The sequence below is a fragment of the Chiloscyllium punctatum genome, chromosome 42 (assembly GCF_047496795.1).
Source record: "Chiloscyllium punctatum isolate Juve2018m chromosome 42, sChiPun1.3, whole genome shotgun sequence".
Taxonomy (NCBI): Eukaryota; Metazoa; Chordata; class Chondrichthyes; order Orectolobiformes; family Hemiscylliidae; genus Chiloscyllium; species Chiloscyllium punctatum.
This window is the reverse complement of record NC_092780.1, coordinates 36,509,555-36,523,127: the sequence shown is the minus strand read 5'-3', so window position 1 is coordinate 36,523,127 and position 13,573 is coordinate 36,509,555. Positions and strand designations below refer to the sequence as shown.

The following is a 13,573-nucleotide window of genomic DNA, read 5'->3' as shown; positions in this document are numbered from 1 at the left end:
AAAATTCAAAGGTTTGAGCAAAGAAACTGCGCAAAGTTAGAAAAGTAAAATTATCCACTATATACCCTCTGAATTTCACGGAAAGCTGTGTAAAGTTGGACTGTTTCAATGAGTGATCATTTCCCAGTGGTGCAATCTCTTCTGAGACTATTCACCATTGGACCTCCAAGCTACTCTCCTCCCTTTCATTACCAGATTGCAGGGAGAAAGGGCAGACTGCAGATGCTGGAGATCAGAGTCAAAAAGTGTGGTGCTGGAAAAGCACAGCCGATCAGGCAGTATCTGATGAGCAGCAGAATCGACATTTCGAGCATAAACTCTTCATCAGGAATGTCTGAGAAATTACTGATTGTAGACGTTCTGGAACACCAAATCTCAGCTGCACAAAACAGCCTCTGGAACATCACTGAGCGCCCATTTCTTCAGAGCTTATAGCAATTCTTCAGCTGCATGGAGCTATGTTCTCTCAGTCCTTCTCTCTCACGAACTATAATTAACCAATGAATTGTGGTTCATTGACACTTGAACTGTTTTGAGTGACCTATTATAGATGCATTTGCCTGAAGGGCATAAATCAGAATAAGAGATGACAGTTTCTTCACATTTGACTGGGTTGATTGGCTTCAGAACCTCTTTATAAACTGTTTATTTTCATTTAGACTTTTTTTGTCTCAAGTTGGTTTCATGACTTAGTTAACCCTTGGTTAAGTGATTGCTATAGTCAGTGCTTTTCATTTTTAAGAACACTCCAATCCACGAAAGATATTTAAATGCAATTGGAATATCAATGGTCCATATTTTATTACTACTATAGTTGAAAGTGCTGTGATTAGATGCTAGAATCTACTAGTTTACACTGCACAAAAATAGATGCTATTTTTTCCAATTTAATTATTAGATACAAAAATAGATTTTATCACAAATATGGAACAAAAACCAAAAAAAAATTAGAGTAAGGAAGTTACATTAAACTTGTTTAAAACACTAGGTATGCGCAATTGGAGTATTGCACTCAGTTCTGAATATCATATTCTAAGAAGTATAGGACCATAGCAAGGTTACAGTACAGAAAGAAGCCATTCAGCCCACTGTGTCAATTCTAGCACCTGATCCATAGGGTTCTCACTTCAGGTGCAGATCCAGACTTCTTTTAAATCAGTTGAGAGTTTCTATGTCAACCATTAAACGGTGAATTCCAGGCACCCGCCACCCTCTGGGTAAAACGGTTTTTCAAAATATCCTCTTGAAACCTTCTACCAATCACATTAAATGTGTGCCCCAAGGTTACTGACCTCTTCACTAGGTGAAGGAGACCTTTCTTGTCTATTCTATTTAAGCCCTTCCTAATTCTGGACACCTCAATTATGCCCCTTAGCTTTGTCAGTTCTAAGAATAACAGAAACTATTCTATCCAATCTTTCCACATAGCTGCAGTTTTCAAGTGCTGGTAATATTTTTTTAAAATCATGTCTGTACTCTCTCCTGAGCAATTATGTCCTTCCTGGAAGGTGTGACTGAAACATGCCTATTAGCCAGGTTTAAAATTTTCCTTAACACCAGCTAAGCACCAGATTGAAACTTTGGGTAGAGTTCAGGCTTTCAAAATGGAAAAGAGAATTTGACATTTCAGAATCCCAAAATTTATACAGTTTGTGACATATCTCCTGTCCAAAGTAAGTGCTGCATTTGCCTTTGTAACAATGGTAACCAAGATCCAATAATGATTAGTCACCATTAGAACAGGCTGCAATCATACATGGAAAAGCAGCCACCCAAACAATCTTTTCAAAATTTGGTCTGTTTTAATGTTAGAAGAACATCTGTGCATATCCCCATCCCCATACCTAGGTCATGGTCACAAACCCTTTGATGCTCAAAGACAAGTTCACCAGTCTGTCACTCCTAATGCCAATCCCAATGCCAATGTGACTTACAATCCTCATGTTTTCTGCTGCCAAGGTGAAGTCAACAATCTTCTAATGTTCAGAATTCAACAAAAACCTACATGTATATAATGCCTTTAATGTGATATAATATTCCAAAGTTTTTCACAAGATTGTAATCAGTTGCAAATTTAGTTGAAGAGGCATCCATTAGAGCAGGAGATCAAACAGTCAGCTAAGGGACAATATTTGAGCATCGATGCAGTGATTGCAACTAAGTAGATCTCATTGATTGTGAGATTCTTGATTGGGGCTGTTAACCTGAGCCGATCAGGGAGCCATAGCTGACAGATATAAACAGCAGATTCCTGGTGGTGGAATTTGAATAAAGATTCATGCATCTTGTGTCTTTCACTGTGTCTCACACCTGCACACACCAAAAAAGAAAAAGAAAAAAAAATAAACAGCAGATTCAGAACGTCCTCACTTCAGGGACTCAGAGCTGGCTGGCCACAACCTGTCTACTGTGCACACTTAAATGAAGGATGAAGGTCGGCGCTGGAATGACGGAAATGCCCCTTTTTGGGTACGAGGCAAGTTTGACACAAGGTCAGGTCCCATGACTTTGGATAGGTAAGGTGGCCCTGAACAAATGTGTGGATTACCTGAAAGCTGTTACCTCGCAAATGAGGCAGGAGCAAAACATACCTGCCCCCTCCAAACAGCCAGAAGGCCTGTCAGAATGCAGCCTCATTACCATTGCTGCCGGAAGAAGAGGAGGAAACTTTCCTGAGATGTTCCGAATGCAAGAAATATGGCCCAGTACATGATACCCACGTCTGAGTCTGAATCAGAGGTACTGGAGCCAGGCAAGAACGTTGCAGGAAAAGATACAAGAGAAAGACTAGGCCTACATCCCCAGACTGAGTAGGAGAGGGATGTTGTGATTGGAACCAGGTGGATCTCATTGAGTACGAGATCCTTGATTGGGGTTGTTAACCTGGGCCATCAGGAAAGCCGTGGCTGAACAACATAAACAGGGGATTCAGAATCTCCTCAATTCAAGGACTAAAACTGAGTTGGTTGGCTAAGCTAGTGTACTGTGCACATAATAAATAAGGGATGACTTGGTGATGGGATACCGGTCTCTGAGCAGTTATTTCAGTCTTTAAAGGAGAGGGGAGAGGGGAGAGCTCAAATAAGAGAACTCCAGAACTTAGAGCTTAGGTTTCTGAAAGCCTGACCACCAATACTAGTCTGGAGGGAAGTACAACTGAAGATTCCAGAGTTACAGAGCTGTCAGGAGGTTGGAAATCCTGTGGTAGTTTACTGAGGTGGGGATGATTCAAGCCCTTAATATGATTTGATTATAGTGAAGAGAATTTTAAAATAGAGGCTTTCAGGGAGCATGAGTCAATTGGTCAAAGAAGGTGTTTGCTAATGTGTCTGGCATAGCAAATAGAAAGTGGGAAATGTTTATCATTCATTGTTTGCTCTCAAAACAATATCACTGCACCCACTGTAAACTATCTGATTATCACAGCAAGGGTGGAAAGAGTATTGTTCCAATATTATTCTACGTTTAATAGAAGCACAGAACTTGACAGTAGATAGATGGTTATTTGGCTAAGTCACACCAAGAATGTTTTGTGAAATCCCTCCCCCGTCTTGAATGTTATCAAAAAGGATGCATTCTTTACATGTTATATACTTGTCTTTTGTGCATGTGCTAGTGCTGAGTCTGAAGTCAGGAATGTAGATAACACGTCGTCTTGGGCTCAGCTAGGATATTATTCACCTCCCTCCTCTCTAATCTTATATTAAACTTTGATGTATTTGCTGGTGTGTGCCTAAGTGTCTGCACAGTGCGATAAGGGGACTGTATCTGCCACAGATGCGATGGAGGTGCCCTGAGGGCTATCTTGATGCTTTTGAGCGAACAAATGCAAAAGCATTTTCAGAAGCAGTTTAACATTTGTTTACACTAATTCGTATAACATAAACATCACTTTTTCATGACTCTCTCGATTATCCACACATTCCGATATTCTGCATGGTGAAAGAAGGTATTTAGACAGATGGTGTCTAAGGACTGCACCACACCAGTTAGATCATTCAATGAATGGAGAGAGAGTAAAAATTGGAGTCCTCTCCTGTCATAATGTCAAAAAACAGCTTTGGATGTCCATTGATCTCACAGGTCTTTCACTGGAGCCACAGTCACTGTTACCTGCCTTTATTAAACAGACTCACCCAAAGCTGTTTTTCTTGTAAAATAGACTGGGTTGAGATCTCCTCTTAGATTAAATCTGATAACGATTTGAAGCGTGACTGTTTCTCTTGTCAAACTTCATTAAGTGTAGAATTTGGAACAGGACCAGCTCTGTGCTTTTAACAGTTTCAGGTGGCATTGGGAAATAACAAGCAAGACAGCACATGAGGTATTTTGCAAGCCCCAGGAGGAGAAGGAGATGTTTGTAGGCCTCCAGGCAGAAACACACTTCAGTTTTAGTATAAAGCAGAACTTTCTTCTCCTTATTTGTACCTTTATCCCTGCCCAGAGTATTTCAGCACTGAGGGTGGATGTTGGCTGAGGTTAGGTGAAGGAAAGCAGGAAAAGTGTCAACAACTCTTACAGAAATCTGGAACTGTTTTCCTTGTAGCAGAGATGATTTAAGGCAGTTTTAATAGGGTCACCCAAAAGTATGAGAGGTTTTGATAAGGTAGATGGGAAGAAACTATGTGCTATAGCAAACTGGTCAGTTATCAGGTTGAAGAGAATTGGCAAACAAAAATCGACAGAGTAGATGTTCCATTTTATTTTAGCAAAGCTACTTATTGTAATCTGGAATGCACTGTCTGAAAGGATCACACATTCAATTAGAACTGTCAGAAAGATGTTTGATTAATATTTGGAAAGAAATAGCAGGGCTATTGGGAGAGAAACTTTCTCTCAAAAAACAAACACAGGCCTGATAGACAGAGTGGCCTCTTCCTGTGCCGTATGACTCTGTAAATTTATAAGATTCAATAATATTCAAAATCCACTTGGGAACAATTACATGGTCAGTAAAACTTGTGGCTAGCAGGTTTGTAATTTTTTTGAGAGTCAGGGTAAGAAACTGTATTTATTAAAATCTCAGAAACATCGAAATGTTAATAATGACAGGAGTGACGTTGGATATGACAGAGAATTTCCTGACAGTAAGTCCTTTGGACAGCCCAGAAAGTAAATGCAGGAAGCCAATAACCCTCAAGGGCATGCACAGTAGCTCAGTGGTTAGCACTGCTGTCTCACAGCACCAGGGACCCAGATTTGATTCCAACTTCAGGCTGCTGTTTGCCTGGAGTTTGCATGTTCTCCCCATGTCTGTACGGGTTTCCTCCGGGTGCTCCAGTTTCCTCCCACAGTCCAAAGATGTGTAGGTTAGGTGGATTGGCCACGCTAAATTGCCCGTAGTGTCCAGGATGTGCAGGCTAGTAGATTAGCCATGGGAAATGCAGGATTACAGGGATAGGGTTGGAGGGGGTCCAGGTCCAGGTATGGGGTGGGTCTGGGTGGGATGCTCTTCAGAGGGTAGGTGGTAAGTCATAGAGTGATAGAGTCATAGAGATGTACAGCATGGAAACCGATCCTTCGGTCCAACCCATCCATGCCGACCAGATATCCCAACCCAATCTAGTCCCACCTGCCAGCACCAGGTCCATATCCCTCCAATCCCTTCCTATTCATATACCCATCCAAATGCCTTTTAAATATTGCAATTGTACAAGCCTCTTCCACTTCCTCTGCTGCTCATTCCACACACGTACCAACCTCTGCATGAAAAAGTTGCCCCTTAGATCTCTTTTATATCTTTCCCCTCTCACCATAAACCTATGCCCTCTAGTTCTGGACTCCCGCACCCCAGAGAAAAGACCTTGTCTATTTAGCCTATCCATGGCCCTCATGATTTTATAAACCTCTATAAGGTCACCCCTCAGCGTCCGATGTTTCAGGGAAAACAGCCTTAACCGATTCAACCAACCCTATAGCTCAAATCGTCCAACTGTGGCAACATCCTTGTAAATCTTTTCTGAACCCTTTCAAGTTTCACAACATCCTTCTGATAGACTCGATGGGCTGAATAACCTGCTTTCATACTGTAGGGATTCTATGATTCTATGAAGAAACTTAATTCTAAAGATAAAGCAGCTTGCTTAATCGGCACACCATTAAACACTCACTCCTTCCAATAAGAGTGCAGACTGCTAACAGTGCAGCCACTCACCAAGAGTCCTTTAATAATCCTCCAAACCTGCATCTACAAGAAGGATCAAGTGTACCAGACACATGGAAGTTCCCTCCAGCCACACACCACCCTGATTTGGAACTATATCACTGTTGCTAGGTCAAAATCCTGGAACTCCCTTGCTCACAGCTCTGAGGGTGTGTCTGCACCACATAACTACAGTGGTCTGAGCAGGGTGCCTGCCACCATCGTCTCAAGAGCAATGTGGATGTGCAATAAATGCTGTCCTTACCAGTGATGCTGCCATTGCAATGATTCTCTTTATAAATGTCTTGATCATCCTTTGCATGAGTAAGGCCTCCTCTTACTTGCTTCATTGCAACTGAAGAATCTGACTTGCTCTAGCCTTTCCTTCATGACTCAGTCCTATGAACTTTCTCTGCATTGACTCCATGGTTTGAATGTTTTACTGGTGACTGAGAGATCAACATTGAACATGGTATTCAAAGCTTTGTACGTCCAGTTTTCAGATGATACCTCCTGACTGATATCCAACTGACCCCAAAATATAATTCAGCATCTGTTTGCTTTTTATTGCCGTTACGTGTCAAATCTCCCACCATCATGAAATCCTTTCAACTCTCGCTGCCTCTACATCATCCACAGTTACTTCTGCCATCTGTATTAAATTTCACTTTCCACTGTTCCATCCAGTCACTTCTCATCAAAGGTATATTTATTTTTAAGTGATGTCTATTACAGCCAAGTTCTGAATCGAGGTAAGTTTGGCAATCAATCATTCATTCATTCAAAGTAAAATATAAATGCAAAAATAAGGATTAAAAGGACAGAGTTGAATAAAACTCCGAACATCAAGTTTGGGCCGTTACGTTATCAAGAATCAAAGTTTAACAGTCTGTTTGTTTGTTGCACAGTTAAATTATGACGTTGAGCTATTCTCAAACCATCAATGAAACGAAGCTCTCTGATTTTTTTCTATATTTAAGTTTTGCGCTATCTCATGTTTGGAGCAACTGCAGTCTAACTGATTACATGAGACTTGAACGTGTATTTCGTAACTGTTGTTTCCAGTAAAATGGTGGTAGAATAGGGCTTCTGAGCCCAGGGGTTTGTCCTCTCTGTCCACCTTTCTCTTTGTTTCTTTTGTTTTTTGGCTCTTCTCTTTTATTTCACTTACCTCTGGGTCTAGAGCTCAGTTGTGGTGATGACATGGCGGCGGTGAGTGGGCGCTGCAACTTTTACTCGCAGGCAGCTGGGGTAGAGGCAGGTTTGACTTTCTGGCAGCTTCCATATCGTCAAGATGGCCCTACAGGTGACTCATGGCTATGCGGTGGAGCCGGGTTTGCTTCCCGGTGGCATCAGCACCCACCGCAGATTCATAGGGCGGCAGCAGAGGTGGATTTGGGCCCAGTACGAGACCCAGCCGAATCAGCAGCGACTGTATCAGCGAGGTGGGCCTGAAGCAGACTCATGGCAGCAGTGAAGTCGAGTTTGGGCTGGTGCGGTACCCAGCAGCATTGCTATGGACGAGGCCCAGTGATGATTCATACTGGTGAGGGCAACAGTGGAGCAAGATGGCATCAAAGAGTGCCAACATTTGTTCCAGCAGCAACGAAGGCAACTCATGCCATGGCGAAGCACTTAACAAGAACGACTGTAAAGTTGGACACTTCCTTTATTTCCATATTTTGTCTGCCTTGATATTCCATGTTTTGGCTTTTTTTCTGTGTTTTAAGATGGGGCCAGAGAGTGGCAACATTACACAACACTTTTCACTGCATTTTGTAACAAGATACACATGACAATAAATAAATCAAATATTTCTGCACTTTAAAGCTAAGCTTTATGGCACCTACAACAGTCCATTTGTTCTCTGAGAACCTCTAACATTGTTTAGAGTCTGGAGTACTGGATATGTGCATATGCTCTACAAGCTGAAGGAGAACATGGCCCAATGCTTTTTTTTATCATATTGGTATCACACATGAATACTAGCTGGTTTCCAGTCATTGATTTTGATAATGGATTTCCTGTAGGTCTGTGAGTTATCCATTATGACATGAAAGCATATTGGTACAGGTTCGGTTCTGTTCGATTATATGAGGAAATCCAGATGCTCAGGCAATAGCACTCATTCTGCTACTGCACCTACTAAATTGATTTGTTTGTCCAAGGTTCTCTAGCTCTATACAAATCCTCAGTTTCCTGTTCACCCAGACAGCCATCATGAAGTCATCAGAAAAAGCCTTCAGAAATTAGAAGGATCACACCAAGTAAAAGTGACATGAACTTTTATACATCATGTTTAAAATTAATAACAATTCACTACTTTTCCAAGAACAACAAAGTCATTTTATGTCCCAACCTGAATTCAAATATTTCCATTGCAAACAATCTTTTTTTAAAGCATGGAGCAGACATTTTTGCTGCCTTGAGCAAGACTGACAAGAAAGTTGGGAAAAAAGTGGTAAAAGTACGGCAAACGCAGATTCTCAACACCAAGGAATCAATTTCCAATTTCTCCGTTGGAGTTTAAATATAACATGCGAGCTCTTGCTAATGAGTGGCACCCACCTTATTTTCTTGCATTTACATTTAACTATTAGGGAATCTCACGTCACTGTTATGCAGCTTCCCTTTCTCTCCCGCAATCCCAAGAAACAAAATGTTGCCAATTCCCAACATGGAAGTCCGAGCTGTTACCCAGTGGCAACAGCTTGCGACTTGTTTCTTATCCAACTCTGTCTCTACCTCAACCTCCCTGCATGGAACATGGACACTGTCTCCTTCCTCAATAGAAGTGGGCATCATTAAACCATCAGCCTCACCACATCATGATGTCTGCCTCTGGACCAATCCATGCACCACTTCAGCACTTCATGTTGGAGCCCAGGGTCAATTACGACCTGCATCTTTTCACCGTTTTGGTTGCAGGGACACATATGCATCTCATGCCTCTAGACAGGGTGCATCTTACAGCTGTTGTTACTTTCTTACGGCCCACTCATTTTGCACTTACTTGGAGGCTGCCAGCCTCTGTGGATTCCATTGCTTTTTAACACGGAGGGGAAACAGACAGTTTTTCACAGTTTGGAGCCTGAAACCGTCGGGAAGATAGACATAACTGCATCATGCTACATCAATGTCATATTTACAGCATGTGCAAGCAACTTATAGGGCAAAGACACTGTAAGTACTGCATCCTGTGGGCATGTCTGAAAGTCAAGGGGAATCGGTCTTTCATGGGATCAAAGGGGGTTATACTCCCTTGCAAACATTCTAAGGCTTTATCCAATTCCAGTTCAGGAGATTGGTTACAGCCAGTTAAGCCCTTGGATCTGTGACCTTGCAGTCTGGGAATTGGGCCCCGGTTAGTCCTGTAGGTCAATGCAACCAGTCTGGGGTTAACATCCACATCAGTGGATGTTGTGACAAAGCGAGGGATGGTGTTTGATGACCGTACATGGAGGAACAGTTTGTGGTGCTGGCTGGGCAGGAGAGGTGATGAGTTCTCCCCAGTGACTGAGTGGGAAGCACACTGGGCATGAAGGGTTCAGACTTTGGAAAGATGAGATGGTGAGAGATGCTGAACATGATGCATAGAATTCTGAGAGTCATAGTCCATGAGCCTTGCTGAGAGGCATGTGAATTGACAAGTGAGTGATGTCATCATTATGGAACACAGAAGATCATTGACCTTCACCCTGCAACGCTCTGCATTGCATTATACCTGGGCTATGCACTAATTCAGGCTGCTCTCTTCATTGAGGCCTGCTGATCCTTTGGCAGACAGCCTCCCCTCCACCACCACATCTCCAGCATCTCCTGTCCACAAGATGGAGATCAAACTTGCCTTTCAGAGCAATTTCCTTTTGGATAATTCTAGAATACCACAGTGTGAATGGTTTGCAGCAACATACGTGGTGCACAGCTGGTGTCCAGAGATTCCTGCTTTTAGCTCGATCCTAAAATTCTCTCTGAGGAACTGCATTCCTCTTTCTACCCATGTTGTGGACTACAACTGTTGGCTCATCATCCTTCCATTGTTCATTCCCTAACATTGATCTGTAGACGTTCAGTGACTTTCTTAACCTTGGCACCAAGTAGGCTACAGACGCTCTTCAAATCAAGCCCAGAGCAACAGAAACACCCATCTATGCCCTAAACTATTGAAATGCCCATCGCCAGTCCTCCCTGTACCGCATTGTGCACGTCAGCCACCTATTGTGCCAAGGCGTTAGCACTGTCTGCACCCCTTCAACTGAATCATCACTCTCCATAAGACTGTAGACACATGAGCAGAATGAGGTCATTCACCTATCAAGTCTGCTTAGCCATCCAATGCGATTATGGATGACCCGATAATCCACAAACTCCACTTTCCTGCCTTTCTCCCATAGCTCTCAATTTCCTTACTGGTTAAAAATCTATCTATCTCAGCCTTGAGTTTACTTAATGACCCAGACTCAACAGCTGTACATGGTAAAGAATTCACTATTCCCTAAAAGAAGAAATTCCTCCTCATCTCTGTCCTAAATATGTGACCCCTTGTTCTGAGATTACTCCCTCTGTTCCTAGACTCCCACAAGGGGAAACAATCTCTCTATACCTAAGACTCTCCCACAAGGGGGAAATGAACCTTTCACATCTAACATTAAGGTGCACTCATAAAGTTACACCTCAATTTAGGACAACACTTCCACTGCTGCGATAATGAAACTGTGAATAAGACATTGGCATATGCTGCAGATAAATGAATATCTAAAACAAAACAATGTACTTACAGACTACATTCATGTAAACAAAATGAACATATTGAATTTGAGGGTTTTGGACATTGAAAATTAGAAAAGACAGATGATGATGGGTGAGCAGGGTTGAACGTAGGATAGCATACAGGCAGCAGAAATTTGAAAAAGCTCAGTTTATGGCAGATGTAGGATGGGAGGCCAGCCAAGCGTGGTTGAGACAGTTAGATCTGCAGGTAACAAAGGTATGGAAAATGTGTCAGCAGCAGATGTACTCAGACACAACCAGAGGCAAGTGATGCTACTGATGTAAGAGAAGTCATTAGTCACTGGAACGGAATATTGATTGGAGAGGAGAGCACACTTGGTAGAGTCCTTCTCATGAAAGTGATATCCATGTAGTTCTCAGCCTCCTGGGTGCCCCTCAATGAAGGCAGCTGCAGCTCAAGTTCCAAAACTGGAGCTCAAGGCCCTGTAACTGACAACACTTCCTGCACAAACAGTTACCCAGGACACAAGAAGCAACCTGGAGGTCTCACAGAGCACAGGGCATGCATCGCTGTGGCTGAAGGAGCCCTCTAGTCACTAGCTAACCTTTCTAAAAAAAAACTAACATATGTAATCAGTACAGATTCACCCAAACAAGTTCATTTAGTAACTTATACAACCATACTAATAAAATAGAAACTTGCAAGTTCTGAACTTAGAGACAAGGCAAACTTACCAACTACTAAGAGCAGACGAAGGTAGAACATCTTTTTCCCTGTATTCGGAATTCCAACATGAACAAATTCACAATGCCACACTCCATCTATATCTTACCAGACATAGTCCCCTAATTATGCAATACTCTTTATGGCACCAGCTGCCATATTCTGATAAGCTAAGAGTTTAAATGTCTCAAAGCTGGTTTGAAGAGATAGGGTGTGAGGCAATCAGTGTAGGAGGATAAAGTAGGTAGGTAAGCGGGTAGGCTGGGTAAGATTACTGAGAACAGGGTAGGTTACCTGGGGTTAGGGAGGGTGAGGGGGTAAAATCGATGAGCTAAGTGAATAATGGGTAGGGGTGATAGGTGGGTATGATGACAGGTACGTAGTGTGACAGATGGATAGTCAGGTTAGGTTGGAGTGTTTGTCAGGCTATGTCAGATGAAATGTAGTTAAGGGTCAGGTGGGAAGTTGGATGATGAAGTTGGGTCAGGTTGAGTCATTGAGGGTAAACAGGTCAGGAGGATTTAAACTAATGTGACAGGAGGATGGGAACCAGAGCAGAAGGTCAGCACATAGAGTGACTGAGGACAATCATAGAATCCCTACGGTGTGGAAGCAGGCCAATTGACCCATCAAGTCCACACCAACTCCTCAAACAGCACCCCACCCAGACACACCCCTCACTATCCCTCTAATCCTGCCACTTCCCAAAAATAATCCAACTAGCCTGCACATCCCTGGACCTTATGGGCAATTTAGCATAGTCAGTCCAACCAACTTCACATCTTTGCACTGTGGGAGGAAATTGGAGCACCTGGAGGAAACCCACACAGACACGGGGAGAATGTGCGAATTCCACACAGACAGTGGCCTGAGACTGGGATTAAACCCAGCTCCCTGGCATTGTGAGGCAGCAGTGCTAACCACTGAGTCACTACATCCCCAGAAGGTAGAGGTTAAGTCAATTAAGTCTAATGGAAGGACAGGCAGGGACAGGTTAATGAACATGGTGGGACTGGTGGTCTGCAAAGTGTTTCTTTTAAGACAAGGAGTATTACAGATAAGGCACATGAGATTGCAGCCTGGCTTATACATAGTATTACAATATAGTAGTAACAGGCACTTTGTCAAGAAAAGGGTAGGACTGACAGGTCAACATTCAATGTTTCAGGCATGTCGGAGAGAAATATATAAAAGAGGCAGGGAGACTGCATTACCAAATGAGAGTGTCACAGCTGTCATCTTGGAGGGCTCATCCAGTTATCACTATCATGCTGTCTGCTATAGGCCTCCCAATAGCTAGCAGGGGATGGAGGTAGGAGATCATGGAAAGATGTAAAAACAACAGGATTGGTGCACTGAGTGATTTTAATTTCCTCAAAATTAACTGGGACTCCTTTAGGGGCGGGGCCTAGATATGGCGGAAATTAGGTGAAAGTAGTACTGCAGATGCTGGAGATTAGAGCCAAGAGTGTGGCACTAGAAAAGCACAGCAGGTCAGGCAGCATCCGAGCAGCAGGAAAATCGACATTTTGGGAAAAAGCCCTTCATCAGGAAAGGGCAACTTCCTGAAGGGCTTTTGCCCGAAACGTTGATTTTCCCACTATATGGCAGAATTTGTGAGGCGTATCCAGGAGGGTTTCTTAAAACAATATGTCAAGAGTCCAACTAGGGAGGGGGTTGTACTGGACCTTGTATTGGGGAATGAGCCTGGCCAGGTGATTGAAATTTTATTCAGAGAGCATTTTGCAAACAGTGATCATAATTCCATAAATTTAAGATCTGGGTAAGGAAAAGACTGACCCTCAAGTACATCTCTATGACTCTATGACTCTATGAAAGTGCTAAACTGGGGGAAGATTAGTTATAACAGAATTGGCAGGAACTGGATAAATTAGATTCAGGGGCAGCTGTTTAAATGTAAATCCACATCTGACATGTGGAAGTCTTTTAAAGGCCAGTTGGCCAGAGTTCAGGAC

The 13,573-nt window shown here is 42.7% G+C and overlaps 1 protein-coding gene and 1 long non-coding RNA gene across 11 annotated transcripts in view; one reads left to right on the top strand and one right to left on the bottom strand.

Moving 5' to 3' along the window:
- LOC140465897 (supervillin-like) overlaps window positions 1-13,573 on the top strand; it is a 242,531-nt gene that overhangs the window by 28,597 nt on the left and 200,361 nt on the right. The window lies entirely within an intron of this gene.
- LOC140465899 (uncharacterized) overlaps window positions 1-13,573 on the bottom strand; it is a 73,737-nt gene that overhangs the window by 41,621 nt on the left and 18,543 nt on the right. The gene's annotated exons all lie outside the window — the stretch shown is intronic.